The 8,568-nt window shown below is 38.9% G+C and overlaps 1 protein-coding gene across 1 annotated transcript in view; it reads left to right on the forward strand.

The window, feature by feature from the left end:
• The first annotated feature begins 3,273 nt into the window (after positions 1 to 3,273).
• Positions 3,274 to 8,568, forward strand: part of UPK1B (uroplakin 1B) — a 490,606-nt gene continuing 485,311 nt past the window's right edge. Inside the window, exon 1 of the mRNA XM_069069970.1 lies at positions 3,274 to 3,283. The gene's annotated coding sequence lies outside the window, so the exon portion shown is untranslated. The remainder of the gene's footprint in view (positions 3,284 to 8,568) is intronic.

The raw sequence follows: 8,568 nt of genomic DNA on the forward strand, positions 1-8,568 counted from the left end.
AAGGGAAAGAAAGAAAGAAAGAAAGAAAGAAAGAAAGAAAGAAAGAAAGAAAGAAAGAAAGAAAGAAAGAAAGAAAGAAAGAAAGAAAGAAAGAAAGAAAGAAAGAAAGAAAGGAAGGAAGGAAGGAAGGAAGGAAGGAAGGAAGGAATTTTTTAAAAGGGAAAGAAAAAAGATAATGAGAGAGACAGAATCATCCTTGAGAAAGAATTATTTGAGGGCAAGGAGAGTGCCTCACCCTCAGTCTTGCCTTTGATCTCCTCTCCACCCCTTGCACAGAGGAGGAGCTAATGGAATTTGATGAACCAAAGGATTTGTACTTTTTCATTGCCATCTGAGCAAAATCCCCAGTCCAACAACATCTAGCAGCAATGATTGCATCAGCAGAGAAGGACTAACTAGAAATTATAGGAAAAGAAGATTAAAGGCTCTACAAGGAGCCCAGTAGCAAAATTATTTTATACCTATGAGGGACTTGAAGAATTCAGGAAAAAAATAATAACTTTCTGTGAGTTATCCACATGTGCCCTTTAAGCTTGAGCCCACTTTCTCCTGGTCTCTGTATTGCTTGTGGGAAAGTATGTTTACAGACTTTAGGGTGGGACAAGGGAGAGAAGAGTTGTTTTGCACCAACCATATCACCATAGTAATATTCCTAACAGCAAATTAAATCTGACAGCCTAATTGATGTCACCTACTTGTGAACTTTATGTTCACAACTTATCTTTATGATAATCATTCAGGGAAGCATACAAGTAAGGACTTATGCACTATATTACTCTTTTAAAAATATTATTTTCTTACAATTACATGTAAAAAAAACTTTTAGCATTCTTTTTTTTTAATTTTAGTTCCAAATTCTCTCCCTTCCTCCCTCTTTTCCTTCCTCATTGAGAAGGCAAGCATATACATATGAAGTCATATAAAACACTTCAGTATTAGTCATGTTGTGAAAACAAAACAAAGACCACCTCCCCCCCCAAAAAAAAAGAAAAATAAAGAAAGTTTTTTAAAGTATGCTTCGATTCAGACTACCTCAGTTCTTCTCTGGAGATGAATAGCATTTTTCATCGTAATCCTTTGGAATTGTCATTTTATTGCTGAGAATAGCTAAGTCATTTACAGTTGATCATTATACAATATTGCTGTTACTGTGTAAAATGTTCCCCTGGTTCTGTTCACCTCACTTTGCATCAGTTCATGTAAGCCTTTCCTATTTGTTTGGTTTTTTTTTTCCTGAGAGCATCCTGCTCATCATTTCTTATAGCACAAGAGTATTCCATCACAATTATATACCACAACTTGTTCAGTCATTCCCTAACTAATAGACATCCCCTCAGTTTCCAATTCTTTTCCACCACAAAAGAGCTACTCTAGATATTTGTACATGTTGATACTTCTCCTTTTTTAATCCCTTTGGGATGTAGAACTAGTGTGCCATATTATTCTAAAACAACCTCAAACCTGTATTCCTGAGAAGAGATGTAGGCACAAGATTTCTGGGGACCTGAACTACCAGTGAGACTGATGGTTGGGAGAGTAGCTCCAGAGGATGAACTACAACAACAATAAAATATGCTCCCCCATAAACAGGGTCATATTCTATCATAAATGCACACATCATCAGTAGGAAGAATGGATGCACATAAAGTTCACAAGTGGAGAGGCAAAAACATGAGCAGAACAGTACTGAAAAGATCAAGAATGAATGAACACAGAAAATATATTTCCTATGCACCTCCTTCCTTTCCTTGGTTAGGTAGGTGATTTCTGGTACAGAATGTCACATATCCTATCAACTGTGATTGCTGCATCAGTTGTATTTATTTAATTGCTTGCTTAAAAGGAAAGCTCACTGGGAAGTGAAGAGTTTATCTGGAAATTAAAGAAGAAAGAAAACATATTTCCTTTTTTCCCAGCAAAGCTAGGGTCAGGTTCTATAGATGAGAATACATAATAATAAGTAACTGATCACACAGAGTTGAAACAGGGTTTGGGTAGTAGAGGGACAGAGAATCAAGCTCCCAGAGAGAAAATTTTATGCCTCAGGTAATAAAGTCCTGGATTTAGGTGGTTACAATGGAAACAGGAAGGGACAGATGGGGCAGTGTTGTGAAGAAAGAATGGATATGATTTGTAGATTGATTGGATGTAAGAGGATTAAGTAAAAAATGAATCTAGGATTTCAAACCTGAGTGACTAAGAGAATTATGGTGTCATTTCCACTTGATGGAAACCAACAAAGGGTCTTAATTTATGGGGATGGAAACACTTTAACTTCCATTTTAGCATTTGGGATATCAAAGTATTTTCACTAAATTTCTACGCAGGAGGGAAAGGGAATCTGCAGCCTTGAGGCCACCTGTGGCCTCCTAGGTCCTCAAGTGTGGCCCTTTGGAGTAGCCAAAAGTATGGACTTGAGGAGCTAGAGGACCACAGGTGGCCTCGAGGCCACAGGTTCCCCATCACTGTCCTACACCTATGCTTTCTCATCATGTGGATGATTTTCCTGGGTTCTCTAAGGCTATACCAACAGAGTATTAACTCTAGTAGGCTCTATCACTCTTTTTTCTTTTTCAGTCATGTGCAATTCTTCATGATGCTACTTGGGGTTTTCTTGGCAAAGATACTGGAGTGATTTGCCATTTCCTTCTTGAGCTCATTTTACAGATGAGAAACTGAGGCAAACAGGGTTAGGGGACTTGCCTAGAGTCACACAGCTAGTAAGTGTTTGAGGCCAAATTTGAACCTAAGCTTCCTGACTCTAGGCCCCAAGCTCTATCCACTCCACCACCTAGCTGCCCCCCGATCACCCCAGGAAGGTTTTGAGTATAGGCCCAGTTATGCCTTCCTGTTGTTGTTGAACAAATCTAGATAAATTAAGAGATGCTTATCTCTGGGTTGGCCAAAGGATGATAAATGTTCTGGCTATAGCAACACTCAAAGACCATCCTACCAAGTCATAGTAAAGTTGCATCATTGAAACTATAAAAACTTAAACTACTAAATAATGTGAGCTAAAAGTTGGACACTCAAGTAAAGTTCTGGTACAGTGGAAAGAGTGAGAAGTCAGAGGATCTGGGTTCAAATTCCAGCTGACACAAATTACCTCTTTGACCCAGGACAAATCACTTAACCTCTCTGGATTTCAGTTTGCTCGTCTGTAAAAATGAGAAGATCAGGAGATCAAATAGGTGGCCTCTGAAGTTAGTCACTTTTAGCTCTGAACAGATGATCCTCTAATCCTAAATGGGTAGCTAGATAGTGCAGTGGATAGTACATGGGGCCTGGAATCAGGAAAACTTATCTTCCTGAGTTCAAATCCAGCCTTAGACACTTACTAGCTGTATGTCTTTGGGCAAGTTGTTCAATGCTATTTGCCTAAGTTTTCTCATCTATAAAATGAGCTGGAGAAGGAAATGGCAAACCACTCCAGTGTCTTTGTAAAAAAAAGAAAAAGAATCAAAAAGAGTCAAATGCAACTGAAATGACTAAACAACAACAAAAAAATATTCTAAGTGTTCAGCAAACGGGAAGGTATGACTCAGGAGAGAGTTAAGGCCCAGAGAGAGATTTGGAAGTCATCTGCATAGAAGTAATAGAATTTAAGCAAAGTGATCTCCAAAGGAACAAATATAAAAGGATAAAAGCTGAGGATCAAATACTAAACTTTGTATGAAGTGATGGGACAAGAGGAGAAAAGAGGCAATGAAAGAAAAAGGAACTTAATCAAAGAAGTAAGAGAGAAATATGGTAATAGAGTGCCACAGAGCCCAACAGAGAAATGAATGTCAAGGAAGGTCAACATTGATAAACATTACAGAGATTCAGGAGAATAAATATGAAGAAAAATCAGTGGATTTGGCATGAAGAACCTGGCAACCTTCAAGACAGGAATTTCAGTTGAATCGATGGCAAGTTACCGAATTTTAAGGAGAAATGGATAGTAAGGAGTGGGAGAAAATTAATTTACTACTCATTTGAAAAGTATGGCAATGGAAAGAGAACAGGCTAGAGGGAGCAATATCAGCAAGTGCAATCTTTTTCTTAAGACTGAGATGGTCCGGAGGTGGTGCAGTGAATAGAGCACCAGCCCTAGAGTCAGGAGGACCTGAGTTCAAATTTGGCCTCAGACACTTAACACTTATTAGCTATGTGACCTTAGGCAAGTCACTTAACCCCAATTGCCCTGCCCTCGCCCTCCAAAAAGCAAAAAAAAAAAAAAAGACTGAGACCCGTGAGTATTTGAAGACAGAGTGAGATATCATGAATTCATAGTGGCTAACTAGATGCTGCTGACTTTCTCTAGAAATGTTTTATTTGGGGGGAGGGGCAGGAAGAAGGAAGAGAAAGGGATCCTGCATGGAACAGCAATAGAAAATTTAAAATGAGAATATTCCAAGGACAATTGGTGTATTATACACAGTGAAAGATCAAGAGGAAAGGACATCAGGGTGGCCAGGTAGCACAGCAAGTAAGAGCACTGGCTCCAGTGTCAGGATGACCTGGAGATCGAATCCTGGGCTCAGATACTCAGCACCCACCCAGAAACACCTGGCCATGTAACCTTGAGCAAGTTACTTAACCCCAATTGCTTAGGGGTGGCCAGGTGGCTCAGTGAGTAAAAGCACCAGCCCCAGGGTTGGGATGACCTGGGGATCAAATCTGGGCTCAGATACTCAGCACCACACCCAGAAATAACTGGCCATGTAACCTTGAACAAGTTACTTAACCCAGATTGCTTAAAAAAAAAAAAGAGGAAAGGACATCTAAAGTGGCTTATCATGGAGCTCAGATTGGATAGAGTCAAATATTACCAAAAGAGAATTAGTTGTTATGATACCTAGAGTAGGCAACAAGAGTGAAGAACAGGTTGAATAGTTATGAGAGATACAAAGAGCAGGTAGATATATTTGTACAGGAAGAGCATTGAATAGGGAAGATCTGATTTCTTAACTTAGGGAATTGAAGAGTGAAGGCCTAGGAATTCTGGAATTGAATGGAAGAAGGAGAGGTAGACAGGAAGACAAGTGCTCATACTCTAAAGGGAGCTCAACTCCAGTCTTCTCAGTGGAACAGTGGGTAGGACCCAAAAAAAGCATCTCCTGTGCTGTCTCTAGAATTCTTCTCAATAAGGGCTTCCTTGGCCCAGCTAATGAAAGAAAGGCTATGTAGATGATAAAAGGAACCGGAGGAATACAGCTCTCTCAAGTTGATTCTTTAACTCCCTGCTCTATGTCTCCCACCCAGATACCTGGGTATCCATCTGACTTTGATTTGATATGATTCAACTCAATTCAACTTAATTCAAATTTATTAATTGACTATGACAAGAAAGGCACTATGCTAGATGCTAGGGATACAAAACTAGATTCTACCCCAACACTAGCTTCAAGGAGCTCACAATGCAGTGAAGGATTGGCATGTACACAAAGAACTATGACAGAGGGTTGAGTGAAATAAGTGTGGAGAGTTTCAAGCAAAATGTTAGGAGAAATATGATGAAGAAGAAAGTATTTTCACTTAGTAGGACCAAGAAAGAATCTATGGTTGTGGTGAGGTTCAGAAGAAAGAAAGGCCTTCAACTGATAGAGAGAGGAGTCTATGAGGAGAGGAAGAAGGGCAAGTCCATTTCAGTAATAAGAAATGACATGAACAAAAGTATAGAGGCAGAAGAGGGCAAGACAAGAAGGAGGCATGGAATGGAATGCACGTGAAAGGGATCAATGTGAAATGCAATTGGCAAGATAGTTTGGCATTTGATTATGGAGGGTCTTAAATGTCAGGATCAGGACATTTAATAGAAGCTGAACTGAATTTTATTGATCTATTTATTGATTTATTACTTAGCATAACCTCCTGTTTGTATTTATAACTCAATGAATCCATGATCCCTCAGTTCACCATCTTTCTTCATTTTTCATCATTATAAATTTTGGTGAACATCAATATATAAACATTTTCTTGCAAAAAGAACAGAAAACAAAGGAGTGTACATGATACTGTGAATATTTATTAAACAAAAATTTTGGTATATGTAAAGATATGCCTTTATTACTTTGACAAGTCTGTAAGTAGTGGGGGTAAAGGCAGGGTACAAAGTGTCTGTCAACAGACATGACTCAGGACATAGATTGCCTCAATGCCTTTTTCCTAGACTTATTTGCATCAGACCAACAAGGGAATATTAGATTTAAAAAGTTAGAAAACAAGAGCTAATTGGTGATTACTCTCATCAAATGATTCTGGGCTGATGAGAGTTTGTGAAATATACTGGATCATTTGCATGAGTTGCAGGGATGGGGAACCTTCGGTCCTGAGGACACATGTGGCCCTTGAGATCCTCAAATGTGACCTTTTTGACTAAATTCAAACTTTATAGAAAAAATCCTCTTAATAAAAGAATTTGTTCTGTAAAGCTTGGACTCAGCTAAAAGACTACACCCAAGGACCTAGAAGGCCATGTGCAGCCTCAAGGTTGCAGGTTCCCCACCCCTAGAACTTAGGGTGTTATCTCTCTCACCATGGTGATAAAGACCTGAACCAGGAAGGGTTGTCCTTGAAAACCATAGACTGTATCTCTGCACTGCCACCTGCTACCTGATGCAGAAAAAGAAAAGAAGAGGTTTTGTCTCTTTTCATTGCCACCAGCTTCCTGGCAGGTGAAGAAAAAAGAAAGAGAGAGGCTATCCTTCACAGTACAGCCACCCACTACCCTGGAGATTAAAAAAAAAAAAACCTCAAAACTCACCCCAGCTAGCAACTTTTTCTTCTGACAATCCTAGGTTTAAAAGGATCTCTTCCCTTTCTGAAAAAGAGTAACTCTATCTCAACTGAGGGCATACACTGAGATTGAAGTGGGAGATGGGACATGGGAAGACCACAGCTACCATCAAGGAACAAGCCCAGTTGAATAGAACAGCCCAGCCTAACTGAAGAGCAGTCCAGCCAAGACAGCCCAGCAAATCAATCTGAAACTATGTGCCCTCTGTGGAGTTAGCCCAGACTAGCAGTAGAACAACCAAACCAGATAGTGGAACCACCATCATCTCATCATCTCTCACAGATACCACACCTGACTGTTCAAAATAGAAAAAAGACATGGGGGGTGTGGAGGGGAACAGGGAAAGGACCTTGAAAATACACTCCTCCTGAGTTGTGAATTATCATACCCACAAGTGTTTTCTACATTTATGTTGCATTATTGTTTTTCTCAAGTTTGAGCCCACTCTTCCCAAAAGACACCATTTTGATGGAAAAGTGCCACTCGGGTGTATGGAAGGAATGTTAAAATGATTTTGTTAAGAGAGTCTACTGGCTGGGAGGAGCCACCTTGATGTAGCATCCAACAGTCTAACTGGGAGAAGTCTAATCTGCAAGTTATAAAGGGAAAGTGGACCCAGGCAGAGTACCGCATAGAGGTTAAATGTGACTTGGTAGCTTTAGCATTGCCTTCCTTGTTCATATTCCTTTCTGAAATTCTTTTTGTTCTCTTCTGAGTATTTAAATTTCTTAAGGGGCACTCCTTTTTTTTTAATTTTCTTCCTTTTGTGTTGTCACTATCACTGCCCTATCCACTATCTCTCATAACCCCTTCTCCAAATAAAAGCTCTCCCTTTAAGAAAAATAATAGTATAGTCAAGCAAAACAAATCCACACATTGGGCCCATGTCTGAAAATGTATTTATTCCATAATTCATATATATGTATATTATGCATGTATATATGTGTGTATCTTCATATGCATATATATAATTATATGTATTGTATATTGTGTATACACAAAGCTACCCTTGCATGAATGCATAAAAGTCAACCACCTGTCCTCACTAAAGAAATATTTCAAAAAGTGTATCTGGACTGGGGAGAGGAGCAAAGATTAACCTATATTGTTGTAAATTATACAATGCTATAGACAGAAGGGACATCAGATAAAAGCCAGGCAAAACTCCAATTTTTAGAGGTGAAAAATGCAAGATCAAGATAGGTTTAATGACTTTCCCAGGATCACCATTGCTAGTAAATGGCAGAGTCAGGAATAGAACCATGTCTTGGTTCTTGCCTCCTTGTCCAGTGCTCTTTCCATTGCTCCAAGACCAGCACATTATACATCTTCATTGAATATGTATTGATTTTGATTATGTTTATGGTCTTTGACTATTTTTCAAATATGTCTTTTTTTCATTCACGCTGAGAAAAATCATTCTGCTGATAAATTTTCATGGAGCATTTCATTAAGCACAAATGCTGAAATACATATATATCAATGGTACTTTTTTTCAGATTCCATTTAGGTAGATATTGTGGAGAAAGGAGAGTCTATGTATACACACAGTACATATACATATACATATACATATACATATACATATACATATACATATACATATACATATACATATACATATGCATATGCATATGCATATACATATATATATATATATACACATGGGGGCAGCAAGGTGGCACAATTAATAGAGCACCAACCCTGGAGTCAGGAGGACCTGAGTTCAAATCCGGCTTCTGTAAGGGTTATGGGATTTAAAGATCTCCCATGCCCCATGGACGTGC

The sequence above is a fragment of the Petaurus breviceps genome, unplaced genomic scaffold (genome assembly GCF_028583685.1).
Source record: "Petaurus breviceps papuanus isolate PSGF00001 unplaced genomic scaffold, PetGlider_PUasm1.0 90792, whole genome shotgun sequence".
NCBI classification, from domain to species: Eukaryota; Metazoa; Chordata; class Mammalia; order Diprotodontia; family Petauridae; genus Petaurus; species Petaurus breviceps.